Source organism: Ambystoma mexicanum, chromosome 13, assembly GCF_040938575.1.
Source record: "Ambystoma mexicanum isolate Mex_15411 chromosome 13, UKY_AmexF1_1, whole genome shotgun sequence".
Classification (NCBI taxonomy): Eukaryota; Metazoa; Chordata; class Amphibia; order Caudata; family Ambystomatidae; genus Ambystoma; species Ambystoma mexicanum.
The window spans coordinates 825846815-825871939 of NC_090938.1; positions in this window are offsets into that span (position 1 = coordinate 825846815).

Below are 25125 nucleotides of genomic sequence, written 5' to 3' on the forward strand. Positions count from 1 at the left end.
TGATACAGTGATTAGCAATGGGTGGGATACAGTGGATAGTAATTGATGAAGATACTGCGAATAGCAATGGGTGGGATACAGTGGATAGTAATTGATGGTGATACAGTGATTAGCAATGAGTGGGATACAGTGGATAGTAATTGATGGTGGTGCAGTGAATAGCAATGGGTGGGATACAGTGGATAGTAATTGATGGTGGTACAGTGAATAGCAATGGGTGGGCTATAGTGGATAGTAATTGATGGTGATACAGTGATTAGCAATGGGTGGGATACAGTGGATAGTAATTGATGGTGATACAGTGATTAGCAATGGGTGGGATACAGTGGATAGTAATTGATGGTGGTACAGTGAATAGCAATGGGTGGGATACAGTGGATAGTAATTGATGGTGGTACAGTGAATAGCAATGGGTGGGATACAGTGGATAGTAATTGATGGTGATACAGTGATTAGCAATGGGTGGGATACAGTGGATAGTAATTGATGGTGATACAGTGATTAGCAATGGGTGGGATACAGTGGATAGTAATTGATGAAGATACTGCGAATAGCAATGGGTGGGTTACAGTGGATAGTAATTGATGGTGATACAGTGATTATCAATGGGTGGGATACAGTGGATAGTAATTGATGGTAGTACAGTGAATAGCAATGGGTGGGATACAGTGGATAGTAATTGATGGTGGTACAGTGAATAGCAATGGGTGGGATACAGTGGATAGTAATTGATGATGATACAGTAATTAGCAATGGGTGGGCTATAGTGGATAGTCTTTGATGGTGATACCGTGATTAGCAATGGGTGGGATACAGTGGATAGTAATTGATGAAGATACTGCGAATAGCAATGGGTGGGATACTGTGGATAGTCTTTGATGGTGATACAGTGATTAGAAATGGGTGGGATACAGTGGATAGTAATTGATGGTGATACAGTGATTAGAAATGGGTGGGATACAGTGGATAGTAATTGATGGTGGTACCGTGAATAGCAATGGGTGGAATACAGTGGATGGTCTTTGATTGTGATCCAGTGAATAGCAATGGCTGGGATACAGTGGATGGTCTTTGATTGTGATACAGTGAATAGCAATGGGTGGGATACAGTGGATAGTCTTTGATGATGATACAATGATTAGCAATGGGTGGGATACATTGGATAGTAATTGATAATGATACAGTGATTAGCAATGGGTGGGATACAGTGGATAGTCTTTTATGGTGTTACAGTGATTAGAAATGGGTGGGATACAGTGGATAGTAACTTATGATGATACTGTGATTAGCAATGGGTGGGGTACAGTGGATAGTAACTGATGGTGATACAGTGATTAGCAATGGATGGGATACAGTGGATAGTAATTGATGGTGATACAGTGATTAGCAATGGGTGGGATACAGTGGATAGTATTTGATGTTGATACAGTGATTAGCAATGGGTGGGATACACAGAATAGTAATTGATGGCGATACAGTGAATAGCAATGGGCGGAATACAGTGGATAGTAATTGATGGTGATAAAGTGAATAGCAATGGGTGGGATACAGTGGGTAGTAATTGATGATGATGCAGTGATTAGCAATGGGTCGGATACAGTGGATAGTAATTGATGGTGGTACAGTGAATAGCAATGGGTGGGATACAGTGGATAGTAATTGATGGTGGTACAGTGAATAGCAATGGGTGGGATACAGTGGATAGTAATTGATGGTGATACAGTGAATAGCAATGGGTGGGATACCGTGGATAGTAATTGATGATGATACAGTGATTAGCCATGGGTGGGATACAGTGGATAGTCTTTGATGGTGATACAGTGAATAGCAATGGGTGGGATACAGTGGATAGTAATTTATGATGATTGATTAGCAATGGGTGGGATACAGTGGATAGTCTTTGTGATATAATGATTAGCAATGGGTGGGATACAGTGGATAGTAATTGAAGGTGATACAGTGAATAGCAATGGGTGGGATACAGTGGGTAGTAATTGATGATGATGCAGTGATTAGCAATAGGTGGGATACAGTGGATAGTAATTGATGGTGGTACAGTGAATAGCAATGGGTGGGATACAGTGGACAGTAATTGATGGTGGTACAGTGAATAGCAATGGGTGGGATACAGTGGATAGTAATTGATGGTGATACAGTGACTAGCAATGGGTGGGATACCGTGGATAGTAATTGATGATGATTGATTAGCAATGGGTGGGATACAGTGGATAGTCTTTGTGATACAGTGATTAGCAATGGGTGGGATACAGTGGATAGTAATTGAAGGTGATACAGTGAATAGCAATGGGTGGGATACAGTGGATAGTAACTGATGGTGATAGAGTGAATAGCAATGGGTGGGATACAGTGGATAGTAATTGATGGTGATACAGTGATTAGCAATGGGTGGGATCCAGTGGATAGTCTTTTATGGTGTTACAGTGATAAGCAATGGGTGGGATACAGTGGATAGTAACTGATGATGATACAGTGATTAGCAATGTGTGGGATACAGAGAATAGTAATTGATGGCGATACAGTGAATAGCAATGGGTGGGATACAGTGGATAGTAATTGATGGTGATAGAGTGATTAGCAATGGGTGGAATACAGTGGATAGTAATTGATGTTGATACAGTGATTAGCAATGGGTGGGATCCAGTGGATAGTCTTTGATGGTGATACAGTGAATTGCAATGGGTGGGATACAGTGGATAGTAATTGATGATGATTGATTGGCAATGGGTGGGATACAGTGGATAGTCTTTGTGATACAGTGATTAGCAATGGGTGGGATACAGTGGATAGTAATTGATGTTGATACAGTGATTAGCAATGGGTGGGATCCAGTGGATAGTCTTTTATGGTGTTACAGTGATTAGCAATGGGTGGGATACAGTGGATAGTAACTGATGATGATAAAGTGATTAGCAATGGGTGGGATACAGTGGATAGTAATTGATGGTGATACAGTGATTAGCAATGGGTGGGATACAGTGGATAGTAATTGATGTTGATACAGTGATTAGCAATGTGTGGGATCCAGTGGATAGTGATTGATGGTGTTACAGTGATTAGCAATGGGTGGGATACAGTGGATAGTAACTGATGATGATACAGTGATTAGCAATGGGTGGGATACAGAGAATAGTGATTGATGGCGATACAGTGAATAGCAATGGGTGGGATACAGTGGATAGTAATTGATGGTGATACAGTGAATAGCAATGGGTGGGATACAGTGGATAGTAATTGATGGTGGTACAGTGAATAGCAACGGGTGGGATACAGTGGATAGTAATTGATGGTGATACAGTGATTAGCAATGGGTGGGATACAGTGGATAGTAATTGATGGTGATACAGTGATTAGCAATGGGTGGGATACAGTGGATAGTAATTGATGAAGATACTGCGAATAGCAATGGGTGGGTTACAGTGGATAGTAATTGATGGTGATACAGTGATTATCAATGGGTGGGATACAGTGGATAGTAATTGATGGTAGTACAGTGAATAGCAATGGGTGGGATACAGTGGATAGTAATTGATGGTGGTACAGTGAATAGCAATGGGTGGGATACAGTGGATAGTAATTGATGATGATACAGTAATTAGCAATGGGTGGGCTATAGTGGATAGTCTTTGATGGTGATACAGTGATTAGCAATGGGTGGGATACAGTGGATAGTAATTGATGAAGATACTGCGAATAGCAATGGGTGGGATACAGTGGATAGTAATTGATGGTGATACAGTGATTAGCAATGGGTGGGATACAGTGGATAGTAATTGATGGTGGTGCAGTGAATAGCAATGGGTGGGATACAGTGGATAGTAATTGATGGTGGTACAGTGAATAGCAATGGGTGGGATACAGTGGATAGTAATTGATGATGATACAGTAATTAGCAATGGGTGGGCTATAGTGGATAGTCTTTGATGGTGATACAGTGATTAGAAATGGGTGGGATACATTGGATAGTAATTGATAATGATACAGTGATTAGCAATGGGTGGGATACAGTGGATAGTCTTTTATGGTGTTACAGTGATTAGAAATGGGTGGGATACAGTGGATAGTAACTTATGATGATACTGTGATTAGCAATGGGTGGGGTACAGTGGATAGTAACTGATGGTGATACAGTGATTAGCAATGGGTGGGATACAGTGGATAGTAATTGATGGTGATACAGTGATTAGCAATGGGTGGGATACAGTGGATAGTATTTGATGTTGATACATTGATTAGCAATGGGTGGGATACACAGAATAGTAATTGATGGCGATACAGTGAATAGCAATGGGCGGAATACAGTGGATAGTAATTGATGGTGATAAAGTGAATAGCAATGGGTGGGATACAGTGGGTAGTAATTGATGATGATGCAGTGATTAGCAATGGGTCGGATACAGTGGATAGTAATTGATGGTGGTACAGTGAATAGCAATGGGTGGGATACAGTGGATAGTAATTGATGGTGGTACAGTGAATAGCAATGGGTGGGATACAGTGGATAGTAATTGATGGTGATACAGTGAATAGCAATGGGTGGGATACCGTGGATAGTAATTGATGATGATACAGTGATTAGCCATGGGTGGGATACAGTGGATAGTCTTTGATGGTGATACAGTGAATAGCAATGGGTGGGATACAGTGGATAGTAATTTATGATGATTGATTAGCAATGGGTGGGATACAGTGGATAGTCTTTGTGATACAATGATTAGCAATGGGTGGGATACAGTGGATAGTAATTGAAGGTGATACAGTGAATAGCAATGGGTGGGATACAGTGGGTAGTAATTGATGATGATGCAGTGATTAGCAATAGGTGGGATACAGTGGATAGTAATTGATGGTGGTACAGTGAATAGCAATGGGTGGGATACAGTGGACAGTAATTGATGGTGGTACAGTGAATAGCAATGGGTGGGATACAGTGGATAGTAATTGATGGTGATACAGTGACTAGCAATGGGTGGGATACCGTGGATAGTCTTTTATGGTGTTACAGTGATAAGCAATGGGTGGGATACAGTGGATACTAACTGATGATGATACAGTGATTAGCAATGTGTGGGATACAGAGAATAGTAATTGATGGCGATACAGTGAATAGCAATGGGTGGGATACAGTGGATAGTAATTGATGGTGATACAGTGATTAGCAATGGGTGGGATCCAGTGGATAGTCTTTGTGATACAGTGATTAGCAATGGGTGGGATACAGTGGATCGTAATTGAAGGTGATACAGTGAATAGCAATGGGTGGGATACAGTGGATAGTAACTGATGGTGATAGAGTGAATAGCAATGGGTGGGATACAGTGGATAGTAATTGATGGTGATACAGTGATTAGCAATGGGTGGGATCCAGTGGATAGTCTTTTATGGTGTTACAGTGATAAGCAATGGGTGGGATACAGTGGATAGTAACTGATGATGATACAGTGATTAGCAATGTGTGGGATACAGAGAATAGTAATTGATGGCGATACAGTGAATAGCAATGGGTGGGATACAGTGGATAGTAATTGATGGTGATAGAGTGATTAGCAATGGGTGGAATACAGTGGATAGTAATTGATGTTGATACAGTGATTAGCAATGGGTGGGATCCAGTGGATAGTCTTTGATGGTGATACAGTGAATTGCAATGGGTGGGATACAGTGGATAGTAATTGATGATGATTGATTGGCAATGGGTGGGATACAGTGGATAGTCTTTGTGATACAGTGATTAGCAATGGGTGGGATACAGTGGATAGTAATTGATGTTGATACAGTGATTAGCAATGGGTGGGATCCAGTGGATAGTCTTTTATGGTGTTACAGTGATTAGCAATGGGTGGGATACAGTGGATAGTAACTGATGATGATAAAGTGATTAGCAATGGGTGGGATACAGTGGATAGTAATTGATGGTGATACAGTGATTAGCAATGGGTGGGATACAGTGGATAGTAATTGATGTTGATACAGTGATTAGCAATGTGTGGGATCCAGTGGATAGTGATTGATGGTGTTACAGTGATTAGCAATGGGTGGGATACAGTGGATAGTAACTGATGATGATACAGTGATTAGCAATGGGTGGGATACAGAGAATAGTGATTGATGGCGATACAGTGAATAGCAATGGGTGGGATACAGTGGATAGTAATTGATGGTGATACAGTGAATAGCAATGGGTGGGATACAGTGAGTAGTAATTGATGGTGGTACAGTGAATAGCAATGGGTGGGATACAGTGGATAGTAATTGATGGTGATACAGTGATTAGCAATGGGTGGGATACAGTGGATAGTAATTGATGGTGATACAGTGATTAGCAATGGGTGGGATACAGTGGATAGTAATTGATGAAGATACTGCGAATAGCAATGGGTGGGTTACAGTGGATAGTAATTGATGGTGATACAGTGATTATCAATGGGTGGGATACAGTGGATAGTAATTGATGGTAGTACAGTGAATAGCAATGGGTGGGATACAGTGGATAGTAATTGATGGTGGTACAGTGAATAGCAATGGGTGGGATACAGTGGATAGTAATTGATGATGATACAGTAATTATCAATGGGTGGGCTATAGTGGATAGTCTTTGATGGTGATACAGTGATTAGCAATGGGTGGGATACAGTGGATAGTAATTGATGAAGATACTGCGAATAGCAATGGGTGGGATACAGTGGATAGTAATTGATGGTGATACAGTGATTAGCAATGGGTGGGATACAGTGGATAGTAATTGATGGTGGTGCAGTGAATAGCAATGGGTGGGATACAGTGGATAGTAATTGATGGTGGTACAGTGAATAGCAATGGGTGGGATACAGTGGATAGTAATTGATGATGATACAGTAATTAGCAATGGGTGGGCTATAGTGGATAGTCTTTGATGGTGATACAGTGATTAGAAATGGGTGGGATACAGTGGATAGTAATTGATGATGATACAGTAATTAGCAATGGGTGGGATACAGTGGATAGTAATTGATGGTGATACAGTGATTAGCAATGGGTGGGATACAGTGGATAGTAATTGATGGTGATACAGTGATTAGCAACGGGTGGGATACAGTGGATAGTAATTGATGGAGGTACAGTGAATAGCAATGGGTGGGATACAGTGGATAGTAATTGATGGTGGTACAGTGAATAGCAATGGGTGGGATACAGTGGATAGTAATTGATGGTGATACAGTGATTAGCAATGGGTGGGATACAGTGGATAGTAATTGATGGTGATACAGTGATTAGCAATGGGTGGGATACAGTGGATAGTAATTGATGAAGATACTGCGAATAGCAATGGGTGGGTTACAGTGGATAGTAATTGATGGTGATACAGTGATTATCAATGGGTGGGATACAGTGGATAGTAATTGATGGTAGTACAGTGAATAGCAATGGGTGGGATACAGTGGATAGTAATTGATGGTGGTACAGTGAATAGCAATGTGTGGGATACAGTGGATAGTAATTGATGATGATACAGTAATTAGCAATGGGTGGGCTATAGTGGATAGTCTTTGATGGTGATACAGTGATTAGCAATGGGTGGGATACAGTGGATAGTAATTGATGAAGATACTGCGAATAGCAATGGGTGGGATACAGCGGATAGTCTTTGATGGTGATACAGTGATTAGAAATGGGTGGGATACAGTGGATAGTAATTGATGGTGATACAGTGATTAGAAATGGGTGGGATACAGTGGATAGTAATTGATGGTGGTACCGTGAATAGCAATGGGTGGAATACAGTGGATGGTCTTTGATTGTGATCCAGTGAATAGCAATGGCTGGGATACAGTGGATGGTCTTTGATTGTGATACAGTGAATAGCAATGGGTGGGATACAGTGGATAGTCTTTGATGATGATACAATGATTAGCAATGGGTGGGATACATTGGATAGTAATTGATAATGATACAGTGATTAGCAATGGGTGGGATACAGTGGATAGTCTTTTATGGTGTTACAGTGATTAGCAATGGGTGGGATACAGTGGATAGTAACTTATGATGAAACTGTGATTAGCAATGGGTGGGGTACAGTGGATAGTAACTGATGGTGATACAGTGATTAGCAATGGGTGGGATACAGTGGATAGTAATTGATGGTGATACAGTGATTAGCAATGGGTGGGATACAGTGGATAGTATTTGATGTTGATACAGTGATTAGCAATGGGTGGGATACACAGAATAGTAATTGATGGCGATACAGTGAATAGCAATGGGCGGAATACAGTGGATAGTAATTGATGGTGATAAAGTGAATAGCAATGGGTGGGATACAGTGGGTAGTAATTGATGATGATGCAGTGATTAGCAATGGGTCGGATACAGTGGATAGTAATTGATGGTGGTACAGTGAATAGCAATGGGTGGGATACAGTGGATAGTAATTGATGGTGGTACAGTGAATAGCAATGGGTGGGATACAGTGGATAGTAATTGATGGTGATACAGTGAATAGCAATGGGTGGGATACCGTGGATAGTAATTGATGATGATACAGTGATTAGCCATGGGTGGGATACAGTGGATAGTCTTTGATGGTGATACAGTGAATAGCAATGGGTGGGATACAGTGGATAGTAATTTATGATGATTGATTAGTAATGGGTGGGATACAGTGGATAGTCTTTGTGATACAATGATTAGCAATGGGTGGGATACAGTGGATAGAAATTGAAGGTGATACAGTGAATAGCAATGGGTGGGATACAGTGGGTAGTAATTGATGATGATGCAGTGATTAGCAATAGGTGGGATACAGTGGATAGTAATTGATGGTGGTACAGTGAATAGCAATGGGTGGGATACAGTGGACAGTAATTGATGGTGGTACAGTGAATAGCAATGGGTGGGATACAGTGGATAGTAATTGATGGTGATACAGTGACTAGCAATGGGTGGGATACCGTGGATAGTAATTGATGATGATTGATTAGCAATGGGTGGGATACAGTGGATAGTCTTTGTGATACAGTGATTAGCAATGGGTGGGATACAGTGGATAGTAATTGAAGGTGATACAGTGAATAGCAATGGGTGGGATACAGTGGATAGTAACTGATGGTGATAGAGTGAATAGCAATGGGTGGGATACAGTGGATAGTAATTGATGGTGATACAGTGATTAGCAATGGGTGGGATCCAGTGGATAGTCTTTTATGGTGTTACAGTGATTAGCAATGGGTGGGATACAGTGGATAGTAACTGATGATGATACAGTGATTAGCAATGTGTGGGATACAGAGAATAGTAATTGATGGCGATACAGTGAATAGCAATGGGTGGGATACAGTGGATAGTAATTGATGGTGATAGAGTGATTAGCAATGGGTGGAATACAGTGGATAGTAATTGATGTTGATACAGTGATTAGCAATGGGTGGGATCCAGTGGATAGTCTTTGATGGTGATACAGTGAATTGCAATGGGTGGGATACAGTGGATAGTAATTGATGATGATTGATTGGCAATGGGTGGGATACAGTGGATAGTCTTTGTGATACAGTGATTAGCAATGGGTGGGATACAGTGGATAGTAATTGATGTTGATACAGTGATTAGCAATGGGTGGGATCCAGTGGATAGTCTTTTATGGTGTTACAGTGATTAGCAATGGGTGGGATACAGTGGATAGTAACTGATGATGATACAGTGATTAGCAATGGGTGGGATACAGTGGATAGTAATTGATGGTGATACAGTGATTAGCAATGGGTGGGATACAGTGGATAGTAATTGATGTTGATACAGTGATTAGCAATGTGTGGGATCCAGTGGATAGTGATTGATGGTGTTACAGTGATTAGCAATGGGTGGGATACAGTGGATAGTAACTGATGATGATACAGTGATTAGCAATGGGTGGGATACAGAGAATAGTGATTGATGGCGATACAGTGAATAGCGATGGGTGGGATACAGTGGATAGTAATTGATGGTGATACAGTGATTAGCAATGGGTGGGATACAGTGGATAGTGATTGATGGCGATACAGTGATTAGCAATGGGTGGGATACAGTGGATAGTAATAGATGATGATTGATTGGCAATGGGTGGGATACAGTGGATAGTCTTTGTGATACAGTGATTAGCAATGGGTGGGATACAGTGGATAGTCTTTGTGATACAGTGAATAGCAATGGGTGGGATACAGAGGATAGTAATTGATGGTGATACAGTGATTAGCAATGGGTGGGATACAGAGGATAGTAATTGATGGTGATACAGTGATTAGCAATGGGTGGGATACAGTGGATAGTAATTGATGGTGATACAGTGATTAGCAATGGGTGGAATACAGAGGATAGTAATTGGTGGTGATACAGTGATTAGCAATGGGTGGGATACAGTGGATAGCCTTTGATGGTGATACAGTGATTAGAAATGGGTGGGATACAGTGGATAGTAATGATGGTGATACAGTGATTAGCAATGGGTGGGATACAGTGGATAGTAACTGATGGTGATACAGTGATTAGCAATGGGTGGGATACAGTGGATAGTAATTGATGGTGGTACAGTGAATAGCAATGGGTGGGATACAGTGGATAGTAATTGATGGTGGTACAGTGAATAGCAATGGGTGGGATACAGTGGATAGTAATTGATGATGATACAGTAATTAGCAATGGGTGGGTTATAGTGGATAGTCTTTGATGGTGATACAGTGATTAGCAATGGGTGGGATACAGTGGATAGTAATTGATGAAGATACTGCGAATAGCAATGGGTGGGATACAGTGGATAGTAATTGATGGTGATACAGTGATTAGCAATGGGTGGGATACAGTGGACAGCAATTGATGGTGGTACAGTGAATAGCAATGGGTGGGATACAGTGGATAGTAATTGATGGTGGTACAGTGAATAGCAATGGGTGGGATACAGTGGATAGTAATTGATGATGATACAGTAATTAGCAATGGGTTGGATACAGTGGATAGTAATTGATGGTGATACAGTGATTAGCAATGGGTAGGATACAGTGGATAGTAATTGATGGTGATACAGTGATTAGCAATGGGTGGGATACAGTGGATAGTAATTGATGGTGGTACAGTGAATAGCAATGGGTGGGATACAGTGGATAGTAATTGATGGTGGTACAGTGAATAGCAATGGGTGGGATACAATGGATAGTAATTGATGGTGATACAGTGATTAGCAATGGGTGGGATACAGTGGATAGTAATTGATGGTGATACAGTGATTAGCAATGGGTGGGATACAGTGGATAGTAATTGATGAAGATACTGCGAATAGCAATGGGTGGGTTACAGTGGATAGTAATTGATGGTGATACAGTGATTATCAATGGGTGGGATACAGTGGATAGTAATTGATGGTAGTACAGTGAATAGCAATGGGTGGGATACAGTGGATAGTAATTGATGGTGGTACAGTGAATAGCAATGGGTGGGAAACAGTGGATAGTAATTGATGATGATACAGTAATTAGCAATGGGTGGGCTATAGTGGATAGTCTTTGATGGTGATACAGTGATTAGCAATGGGTGGGATACAGTGGATAGTAATTGATGAAGATACTGCGAATAGCAATGGGTGGGATACAGTGGATAGTCTTTGATGGTGATACAGTGATTAGAAATGGGTGGGATACAGTGGATAGTAATTGATGGTGATACAGTGATTAGAAATGGGTGGGATACAGTGGATAGTAATTGATGGTGATACAGTGATTAGAAATGGGTGGGATACAGTGGATAGTAATTGATGGTGGTACAGTGAATAGCAATGGGTGGAATACAGTGGATGGTCTTTGATTGTGATCCAGTGAATAGCAATGGCTGGGATACAGTGGATGGTCTTTGATTGTGATACAGTGAATAGCAATGGGTGGGATACAGTGGATAGTCTTTGATGATGATACAATGATTAGCAATGGGTGGGATACATTGGATAGTAATTGATAATGATACAGTGATTAGCAATGGGTGGGATACAGTGGATAGTCTTTTATGGTGTTACAGTGATTAGCAATGGGTGGGATACAGTGGATAGTAATTTATGATGATACAGTGATTAGCAATGGGTGGGATACAGTGGATAGTAACTGATGGTGATACAGTGATTAGCAATGGGTGGGATACAGTGGATAGTAATTGATGGTGATACAGTGATTAGCAATGGGTGGGATACAGTGGATAGTATTTGATGTTGATACAGTGATATGCAATGGGTGGGATACACAGAATAGTAATTGATGGCGATACAGTGAATAGCAATGGGCGGAATACAGTGGATAGTAATTGATGGTGATAAAGTGAATAGCAATGGGTGGGATACAGTGGGTAGTAATTGATGATGATGCAGTGATTAGCAATGGGTGGGATACAGTGGATAGTAATTGATGGTGGGACAGTGAATAGCAATGGGTGGGATACAGTGGATAGTAATTGATGGTGGTACAGTGAATAGCAATGGGTGGGATACAGTGGATAGTAATTGATGGTGATACAGTGAATAGCAATGGGTGGGATACCGTGGATAGTAATTGATGATGATACAGGGATTAGCCATGGGTGGGATACAGTGGATAGTCTTTGATGGTGATACAGTGAATAGCAATGGGTGGGATACAGTGGATAGTAATTTATGATGATTGATTAGCAATGGGTGGGATACAGTGGATAGTAATTGAAGGTGATACAGTGAATAGCAATGGGTGGGATACAGTGGGTAGTAATTGATGATGATGCAGTGATTAGCAATAGGTGGGATACAGTGGATAGTAATTGATGGTGGTACAGTGAATAGCAATGGGTGGGATACAGTGGATAGTAATTGATGGTGGTACAGTGAATAGCAATGGGTGGGATACAGTGGATAGTAATTGATGGTGATACAGTGAATAGCAATGGGTGGGATACCGTGGATAGTAATTGATGATGATTGATTAGCAATGGGTGGGATACAGTGGATAGTCTTTGTGATACAGTGATTAGCAATGGGTGGGATACAGTGGATAGTAATTGAAGGTGATACAGTGAATAGCAATGGGTGGGATACAGTGGATAGTAACTGATGGTGATAGAGTGAATAGCAATGGGTGGGATACAGTGGATAGTAATTGATGGTGATACAGTGATTAGCAATGGGTGGGATCCAGTGGATAGTCTTTTATGGTGATACAGTGAATAGCAATGGGTGGGATACAGTGGATAGTAATTGATGATGATTGATTAGCAATGGGTGGTATACAGTGGATAGTCTTTGTGATACAGTGATTAGCAATGGGTGGTATACAGTGGATAGTCTTTGATGGTGATACAGTGATTAGCAATGGGTGGGATACGGTGGATAGTAACTGATGATGATACAGTGATTAGCAATGGGTGGGATACAGTGGATAGTAACTGATGATGATACAATGATTAGCAATGGGTGGGATACAGTGGATAGTAATTAATGATGATACAGTGATTAGCAATGGGTGGGATACAGTGGAGAGTAATTTTTGATGGTACAGTGATTAGCAATGGGTGGGATACAGTGGATAGTCTTTGATGGTGATACAGTGATAAGAAATGGGTGGGATACAGTGGATAGTAATTGATGGTGATACAGTGATTAGCCATGGGTGGGATACAGTGGATAGTAATTGATGATGATTGATTAGCAATGGGTGGGATACAGTGGATAGTCTTTGTGATACAGTGGTTAGCAATGGGTGGGATACAGTGGATAGTAATTGAAGGTGATACAGTGAATAGCAATGGGTGGGATACAGTGGATAGTAACTGATGGTGATAGAGTGAATAGCAATGAGTGGGATACAGTGGATAGTAATTGATGGTGATACAGTGATTAGCAATGGGTGGGATCCAGTGGATAGTCTTTTATGGTGATACAGTGAATAGCAATGGGTGGGATACAGTGGATAGTAATTGATGATGATTGATTAGCAATGGGTGGTATACAGTGGATAGTCTTTGTGATACAGTGATTAGCAATGGGTGGTATACAGTGGATAGTCTTTGATGGTGATACAGTGATTAGCAATGGGTGGGATACGGTGGATAGTAACTGATGATGATACAGTGATTAGCAATGGGTGGGATACAGTGGATAGTAACTGATGATGATACAGTGATTAGCAATGGGTGGGATACAGTGGATAGTAATTAATGATGATACAGTGATTAGCAATGGGTGGGATACAGTGGAGAGTAATTTTTGATGGTACAGTGATTAGCAATGGGTGGGATACAGTGGATAGTCTTTGATGGTGATACAGTGATTATAAATGGGTGGGATACAGTGGATAGTAATTGATGATGATACAGTGATTAGCAATGGGTGGGATACAGTGGATAGTAATTGATGGTGATACAGTGATTAGCAATGGGTGGGATCCAGTGGATAGTCTTTGATGAAGATACTGCGAATAGCAATGGGTGGGATACAGTGGATAGTCTTTGATGGTGATACAGTGAATAGCAATGGGTGGGATACAGTGAATTACTAATTGATGGTGATACAGTGATTAGCAATGGGTGGGATACAGTTGATAGTAATTGATAGTGATACAGTGAATAGCAATGGGTGGGATACAGTGGATAGTAATTGATGATGATGCAGTGATTGGCAATGGGTGGGAACAGTGGATAGTAATTGATGATGATACAGTGATTAGCAATGGTTGGGATACAGTGGATAGTCTTTGATGGTGATACAGTGATTAGAAATAGGTGGGATACAGTGGATAGTAATTGATGATTATACAGTGATTAGCAATGGGTGGGATACAGTGGATAGTCATTGATGATGAAAGTGAATAGCAATTGGTTGGATACAGTGGATAGTAATTGATGATGATTGATTAGCAATGGATGGGATACAGTGAATAGTAATTGATGGTGATACAGTGATTAGCAATGGGTGGGATACAGTTGGTAGTAATTGATAGTGATACAGTGAATAGCAATGGGTGGGATACAGTGGAACGTAATTGATGATGATACAGTGATTGGCAATGGGTGGGATACGGTGTATTGTAATTGATGATGATACAGTGATTAGCAATGGGTGGAATACAGTGGATAGTCTTTGATGGTGATACCGTGAATAGCAATGGGTGGGATACAATGGATAGTAATTGATGATGATACAGTTAATAGCAATGGGTGGGATACAGTGGATAGTCATTGATGATGAAAGTGAATAGCAATTGGTGGGATACAGTGGATAGTAATTGATGATGATTGATTAGCAATGGGTGGGATACAGTGGATAGTCTTTGTGATACAGTGATTAGCAATGGGTGGAATACAGTGGATAGTAATTGATGAAGATACTACGAATAGAAATGGGTTCGATACAGTGGATAGTCTTTGATGGTGATACAGTGAATAGCAATGGGTGGGATACAGTGGATAGTAATTGATGGTGATACAGTGATTAGCAATGGGTGGGATACAGTTGATAGTAATTGATGGTGATACAGTGAATAGCAATGGGTGGGATACAGTGCATAGTAATTGATGATGATACAGTGATTAGCAATGGGTGGGATACAGTGGATAGTAATTGATGATGTTACAGTGATTAGCAATGGATGGGATACAGTAGATAGTAATTGATGGTGATACAGTGATTAGCAATGGGTGGGATACAGTGGATAGTAATTGATGATGTTACAGTGATTAGCAATGGGTGGGATACAGTAGATAGTAATTGATGGTGATACAGTGATTAGCAATGGGTGTGATACACTGGATAGTCTTTGATGGTGATTCAGTGAATAACAATGGGTGGGATACAGTGGATAGTAATTGATGATGATTGATTAGCAATGGGTGGGATACAGTGGATAGTATTTGTTATACAGTGATTAGCAATGGGTGGGATACAGTGGATAGTATTTGTGATACAGTGATTAGCAATGGGTGGGATACGGTGGATAGTAATTGATGGTGATACAGTGATTGGCAATGGGTGGGATCCAGTGGATAGTCTTTGATGGTGATACAGTGAATAGCAATGGGTGGGATACAGTGAATAGTAATTGATGGTGATACAGTGATTAGCAATGGGTGGGATACAGTTGATTGTAATTGATGGTGATACAGTGTATAGCAATGGGTGGGATACAGTGGATAGTAATTGATGATGATACAGTGATTGGCAATGGGTGGGATACAGTGGATAGTAATTGATGATGATACAGTGATTAGCAATGGGTGGGATAAAGTGGATAGTCTTTGATGGTGATACAGTGATTAGAAATGGGTGGGATGCAGTGGATAGTAATTGATGATGATACAGTGATTAGCAATGGGTGGGATACAGTGGATAGTCTTTGATGGTGATACCGTGAATAGCAATGGGTGGGATACACTGGATAGTAATTGATGACGATACAGTGATTAGCAATGGGTGGGATACAGTGGATAGTCATTGATGATGAAAGTGAATAGCAATTGGTGGGATACAGTGGATAGTAATTGATGATGATACAGTGAATAGCAATGGGTGGGATACAGTGGATAGTCATTGATTATGCAGTGATTAGCAATGGGTGGGATACAGTGGATAGTCTTTGTGATACAGTGATTAGCAATGGGTGGAATACAGTGGATAGTAATTGATGAAGATACTGTGAATAGCAATGGGTGGGATACAGTGGATTGTCTTTGATGGTGATACACTGAATAGCAATGGGTGGGATACAGTGTATTGTAATTGATGATGATACAGTGATTAGCAATGGGTGGAATACAGTGGATAGTCTTTGATGGTGATACCGTGAATAGCAATGGGTGGGATACAATGGATAGTAATTTATGATGATACAGTTAATAGCAATGGGTGGGATACCGTGGATAGTCATTGATGATGAAAGTGAATAGCAATTGGTGGGATACAGTGGATGATGATTGATTAGCAATGGGTGGGATACAGTGGATAGTCTTTGTGATACAGTGATTAGCAATGGGTGGAATACAGTGGATAGTAATGGATGAAGATACTACGAATAGAAATGTGTTCGATACAGTGGATAGTCTTTGATGGTGATACAGTGAATAGCAATGGGTGGGATACAGTGGATAGTAATTGATGGTGATACAGTGATTAGCAATGGGTGGGATACAGTTGATAGTAATTGATGGTGATACAGTGAATAGCAATGGGTGGGATACAGTGCATAGTAATTGATGATGATGCAGTGATTAGCAATGGGTGGGATACAGTGGATAGTAATTGATGATGTTACAGTGATTAGCAATGGGTGGGATACAGTAGATAGTAATTGATGGTGATACAGTGATTAGCAATGGGTGGGATCCAGTGGATAGTCGTTTATGGTGTTACAGTGAATAGCAATGGGTGTGATACACTGGATAGTCTTTGATGGTGATTCAGTGAATAACAATGGGTGGGATACAGTGGATAGTATTTGTTATACAGTGATTAGCAATGGGTGGGATACAGTGGATCGTATTTGTGATACAGTGATTAGCAATGGGTGGGATACGGTGGATAGTAATTGATGGTGATACAGTGATTGGCAATGGGTGGGATCCAGTGGATAGTCTTTGATGGTGATACAGTGAATAGCAATGGGTGGGATACAGTGAATAGTAATTGATGGTGATACAGTGATTAGCAATGGGTGGGATACAGTTGATTGTAATTGATGGTGATACAGTGTATAGCAATGGGTGGGATACAGTGGATAGTAATTGATGATGATACAGTGATTGGCAATGGGTGGGATACAGTGGATAGTAATTGATGATGATACAGTGATTAGCAATGGGTGGGATAAAGTGGATAGTCTTTGATGGTGATACAGTGATTAGAAATGGATGGGATGCAGTGGATAGTAATTGATGATGATACAGTGATTAGCAATGGGTGGGATACAGTGGATAGTAATTAATGATGATACAGTGATTAGCAATGGGTGGGATACAGTGGAGAGTAATTTTTGATGGTACAGTGATTAGCAATGGGTGGGATACAGTGGATAGTCTTTGATGGTGATACAGTGATTAGAAATGGGTGGGATACAGTGGATAGTAATTGATGATGATACAGTGATTAGCAATGGGTGGGATACAGTGGATAGTAATTGATGGTGATACAGTGATTAGCAATGGGTGGGATCCAGTGGATAGTCTTTGATGAAGATATTGCGAATAGCAATGGGTGGGATACAGTGGATAGTCTTTGATGGTGATACAGTGAATAGCAATGGGTGGGATACAGTGAATTACTAATTGATGGTGATACAGTGATTAGCAATGGGTGGGATACAGTTGATAGTAATTGATAGTGATACAGTGAATAGCAATGGGTGGGATACAGTGGATAGTAATTGATGATGATGCAGTGATTGGCAATGGGTGGGAACAGTGGATAGTAATTGATGATGATACAGTGATTAGAAATAGGTGGGATACAGTGGATAGTAATTGATGATTATACAGTGATTAGCAATGGGTGGGATACAGTGGATAGTCATTGATGATGAAAGTGAATAGCAATTGGTTGGATACAGTGGATAGTAATTGATGATGATTGATTAGCAATGGGTGGGATACAGTGAATAGTAATTGATGGTGATACAGTGATTAGCAATGGGTGGGATACAGTTGGTAGTAATTGATAGTGATACAGTGAATAGCAATGGGTGGGATACAGTGGATAGTAATTGATGATGATACAGTGATTGGCAATGGGTGGGATACAGTGTATTGTAATTGATGATGATACAGTGATTAGCAATGGGTGGAATACAGTGGATAGTCTTTGATGGTGATACCGTGAATAGCAATGGGTGGGATACAATGGATAGTAATTGATGATGATACAGTTAATAGCAATGGGTGGGATACAGTGGATAGTCATTGATGATGAAAGTGAATAGCAATTGGTGGGATACAGTGGATAGTAATTGATGATGATTGATTAGCAATGGGTGGGATACAGTGGATAGTCTTTGTGATACAGTGATTAGCAATGGGTGGAATACAGTGGATAGTAATTGATGAAGATACTACGAATAGAAATGGGTTCGATACAGTGGATAGTCTTTGATGGTGATACAGTGAATAGCAATGGGTGGGGTACAGTGGATAGTAATTGATGGTGATACAGTGATTAGCAATGGGTGGGATACAGTTGATAGTAATTGATGGTGATACAGTGAATAGCAATGGGTGGGATACAGTGCATAGTAATTGATGATGATACAGTTATTAGCAATGGGTGGGATACAGTGGATAGTAATTGATGATGTTACAGTGATTAGCAATGGGTGGGATACAGTAGATAGTAATTGATGGTGATACAGTGATTAGCAATGGGTGGGATCCAGTGGATAGTCATTTATGGTGTTACAGTGAATAGCAATGGGTGTGATACACTGGATAGTGTTTGATGGTGATTCAGTGAATAACAATGGGTGGGATACAGTGGATAGTAATTGATGATGATTGATTAGCAATGGGTGTGATACAGTGGATAGTATTTGTTATACAGTGATTAGCAATGGGTGGGATACAGTGGATAGTATTTGTGATACAGTGATTAGCAATGGGTGGGATACGGTGGATAGTAATTGATGGTGATACAGTGATTGGCAATGGGTGGGATCCAGTGGATAGTCTTTGATGGTGATACAGTGAATAGCAATGGGTGGGATACAGTGAATAGTAATTGATGGTGATACAGTGATTAAATATGGGTGGGATACAGTTGATTGTAATTGATGGTGATACAGTGTATAGCAATGGGTGGGATACAGTGGATAATAATTGATGATGATACAGTGATTGGCAATGGGTGGGATACAGTGGATAGTAATTGATGATGATACAGTGATTAGCAATGGGTGGGATAAAGTGGATAGTCTTTGATGGTGATACAGTGATTAGAAATGGGTGGGATGCAGTGGATAGTAATTGATGATGATACAGTGATTAGCAATGGGTGGGATACAGTGGATAGTCTTTGATGGTGATACCGTGAATAGCAATGGGTGGGATACAGTGGATAGTAATTGATGACGATACAGTGATTAGCAATGGGTGGGATACAGTGGATAGTCATTGATGATGAAAGTGAATAGCAATTGGTGGGATACAGTGGATAGTAATTGATGATGATACAGTGAATAGCAATGGGTGGGATACAGTGGATAGTCATTGATTATGCAGTGATTAGCAATGGGTGGGATACAGTGGATAGTCTTTGTGATACAGTGATTAGCAATGGGTGGAATACAGTGGATAGTAATTGATGAAGATACTGTGAATAGCAATGGGTGGGATACAGTGGATTGTCTTTGATGGTGATACACTGAATAGCAATGGGTGGGATACAGTGTATTGTAATTGATGATGATACAGTGATTAGCAATGGGTGGAATACAGTGGATAGTCATTGATGATGAAAGTGAATAGCAATTGGTGGGATACAGTGGATAGTAATTGATGATGATACAGTGAATAGCAATGGGTGGGATACAGTGGATAGTCATTGATTATGCAGTGATTAGCAATGGGTGGGATACAGTGGATAGTCTTTGTGATACAGTGATTAGCAATGGGTGGAATACAGTGGATAGTAATTGATGAAGATACTGCGAATAGCAATGGGTGGGATACAGTGGATTGTCTTTGATGGTGATACACTGAATAGCAATGGGTGGGATACAGTGTATTGTAATTGATGATGATACAGTGATTAGCAATGGGTGGAATACAGTGGATAGTCTTTGATGGTGATACCGTGAATAGCAATGGGTGGGATACAATGGATAGTAATTTATGATGATACAGTTAATAGCAATGGGTGGGATACCGTGGATAGTCATTGATGATGAAAGTGAATAGCAATTGGTGGGATACAGTGGATGATGATTGATTAGCAATGGGTGGGATACAGTGGATAGTCTTTGTGATACAGTGATTAGCAATGGGTGGAATACAGTGGATAGTAATGGATGAAGATACTACGAATAGAAATGGGTTCGATACAGTGGATAGTCTTTGATGGTGATACAGTGAATAGCAATGGGTGGGATACAGTGGCTAGTAATTGATGGTGATACAGTGATTAGCAATGGGTGGGATACAGTTGATAGTAATTGATGGTGATACAGTGAATAGCAATGGGTGGGATACAGTGCATAGTAATTGATGATGATGCAGTGATTAGCAATGGGTGGGATACAGTGGATAGTAATTGATGATGTTAAAGTGATTAGCAATGGGTGGGATACAGTAGATAGTAATTGATGGTGATACAGTGATTAGCAATGGGTGGGATCCAGTGGATAGTCGTTTATGGTGTTACAGTGAATAGCAATGGGTGTGATACACTGGATAGTCTTTGATGGTGATTCAGTGAATAACAATGGGTGGGATACAGTGGATAGTATTTGTTATACAGTGATTAGCAATGGGTGGGATACAGTGGATCGTATTTGTGATACAGTGATTAGCAATGGGTGGGATACGGTGGATAGTAATTGATGGTGATACAGTGATTGGCAATGGGTGGGATCCAGTGGATAGTCTTTGATGGTGATACAGTGAATAGCAATGGGTGGGATACAGTGAATAGTAATTGATGGTGATACAGTGATTAGCAATGGGTGGGATACAGTTGATTGTAATTGATGGTGATACAGTGTATAGCAATGAGTGGGATACAGTGGATAGTAATTGATGATGATACAGTGATTGGCAATGGGTGGGATACAGTGGATAGTAATTGTTGATGATACAGTGATTAGCAATGGGTGGGATAAAGTGGATAGTCTTTGATGGTGATACAGTGATTAGAAATGGGTGGGATGCAGTGGATAGTAATTGATGATGATACAGTGATTAGCAATGGGTGGGATACAGTGGATAGTAATTAATGATGATACAGTGATTAGCAATGGGTGGGATACAGTGCAGAGTAATTTTTGATGGTACAGTGATTAGCAATGGGTGGGATACAGTGGATAGTCTTTGATGGTGATACAGTGATTAGAAATGGGTGGGATACAGTGGATAGTAATTGATGATGATACAGTGATTAGCAATGGGTTGGATACAGTGGATAGTAATTGATTGTGATACAGTGATTAGCAATGGGTGGGATCCAGTGGATAGTCTTTGATGAAGATACTGCGAATAGCAATGGGTGGGATACAGTGGATAGTCTTTGATGGTGATACAGTGAATAGCAATGGGTGGGATACAGTGAATTACTAATTGATGGTGATACAGTGATTAGCAATGGGTGGGATACAGTTGATAGTAATTGATAGTGATACAGTGAATAGCAATGGGTGGGATACAGTGGATAGTAATTGATGATGATGCAGTGATTGGCAATGGGTGGGAACAGTGGATAGTAATTGATGATGATACAGTGATTAGCAATGGGTGGGATACAGTGGATAGTCTTTGATGGTGATACAGTGATTAGAAATAGGTGGGATACAGTGGATAGTAATTGATGATTATACAGTGATTAGCAATGGGTGGGATACAGTGGATAGTCATTGATGATGAAAGTGAATAGCAATTGGTTGGATACAGTGGATAGTAATTGATGATGATTGATTAGCAATGGGTGGGATACAGTGAATAGTAATTGATGGTGATACAGTGATTAGCAATGGGTGGGATACAGTTGGTAGTAATTGATAGTGATACAGTGAATAGCAATGGGTGGGATACAGTGGATAGTAATTGATGATGATACAGTGATAGGCAATGGGTGGGATACAGTGTATTGTAATTGATGATGATACAGTGATTAGCAATGGGTGGAATACAGTGGATAGTCTTTGATGGTGATACCGTGAATAGCAATGGGTGGGATACAATGGATAGTAATTGATGATGATACAGTTAATAGCAATGGTTGGGATACAGTGGATAGTCATTGATGATGAAAGTGAATAGCAATTGGTGGGATACAGTGGATAGTAATTGATGATGATTGATTAGCAATGGGTGGGATACAGTGGATAGTCTTTGTGATACAGTGATTAGCAATGGGTGGAATACAGTGGATAGTAATTGATGAAGATACTACGAATAGAAATGGGTTCAATACAGTGGATAGTCTTTGATGGTGATACAGTGAATAGCAATGGGTGGGGTACAGTGGATAGTAATTGATGGTGATACAGTGATTAGCAATGGGTGGGATACAGTTGATAGTAATTGATGGTGATACAGTGAATAGCAATGGGTGGGATACAGTGCATAGTAATTGATGATGATAAAGTGATTAGCAATGGGTGGGATACAGTGGATAGTAATTGATGATGTTACAGTGATTAGCAATGGGTGGGATACAGTAGATAGTAATTGATGGTGATACAGTGATTAGCAATGTGTGGGATCCAGTGGATAGTCGTTTATGGTGTTACAGTGAATAGCAATGGGTGGGATACACTGGATAGTCTTTGATGGTGATTCAGTGAATAACAATGGGTGGGATACAGTGGATAGTAATTGATGATGATTGATTAGCATTGGGTGGGATACAGTGGATAGTATTTGTTATACAGTGATTAGCAATGGGTGGGATACAGTGGATAGTATTTGTGATACAGTGATTAGCAATGGGTGGGATACGGTGGATAGTAATTGATGGTGATACAGTGATTGGCAATGGGTGGGATCCAGTGGATAGTCTTTGATGGTGATACAGTGAATAGCAATGGGTGGGATACAGTGAATAGTAATTGATGGTGATACAGTGATTAGCAATGGGTGGGATACAGTTGATTGTAATTGATGGTGATACAGTGTATAGCAATGGGTGGGATACAGTGGATAGTAATTGATGATGATACAGTGATTGGCAATGGGTGGGATACAGTGGATAGTAATTGATGATGATACAGTGATTAGCAATGGGTGGGATAAAGTGGATAGTCTTTGATGGTGATACAGTGATTAGAAATGGGTGGGATGCAGTGGATAGTAATTGATGATGATACAGTGATTAGCAATGGGTGGGATACAGTGGATAGTCTTTGATGGTGATACCGTGAATAGCAATGGGTGGGATACAGTGGATAGTAATTGATGACGATACAGTGATTAGCAATGGGTGGGATACAGTGGATAGTCATTGATGATGAAAGTGAATAGCAATTGGTGGGATACAGTGGATAGTAATTGATGATGATACAGTGAATAGCAATGGGTGGGATACAGTGGATAGTCATTGATTATGCAGTGATTAGCAATGGGTGGGATACAGTGGATAGTCTTTGTGATACAGTGATTAGCAATGGGTGGAATACAGTGGATAGTAATTGATGAAGATACTGCGAATAGCAATGGGTGGGATACAGTGGATTGTCTTTGATGGTGATACACTGAATAGCAATGGGTGGGATACAGTGTATTGTAATTGATGATGATACAGTGATTAGCAATGGGTGGAATACAGTGGATAGTCTTTGATGGTGATACCGTGAATAGCAATGGGTGGGATACAATGGATAGTAATTGATGATGATACAGTTAATAGCAATGGGTGGGATACCGTGGATAGTCATTGATGATGAAAGTGAATAGCAATTGGTGGGATACAGTGGATGATGATTGATTAGCAATGGGTGGGATACAGTGGATAGTCTTTGTGATACAGTGATTAGCAATGGGTGGAATACAGTGGATAGTAATTGATGAAGATACTACGAATAGAAATGGGTTCGATACAGTGGATAGTCTTTGATGGTGATACAGTGAATAGCAATGGGTGGGATACACTGGATAGTAATTGATGGTGATACAGTGATTAGCAATGGGTGGGATACAGTTGATAGTAATTGATGGTGATACAGTGAATAGCAATGGGTTTGATACAGTGCATAGTAGTTGATGATGATGCAGTGATTAGCAATGGGTGGGATACAGTGGATAGTAATTGATGATGTTACAGTGATTAGCAATGGGTGGGATACAGTAGATAGTAATTGATGGTGATACAGTGATTAGCAATGGGTGGGATCCAGTGGATAGTCGTTTATGGTGTTACAGTGAATAGCAATGGGTGTGATACACTGGATAGTCTTTGATGGTGATTCA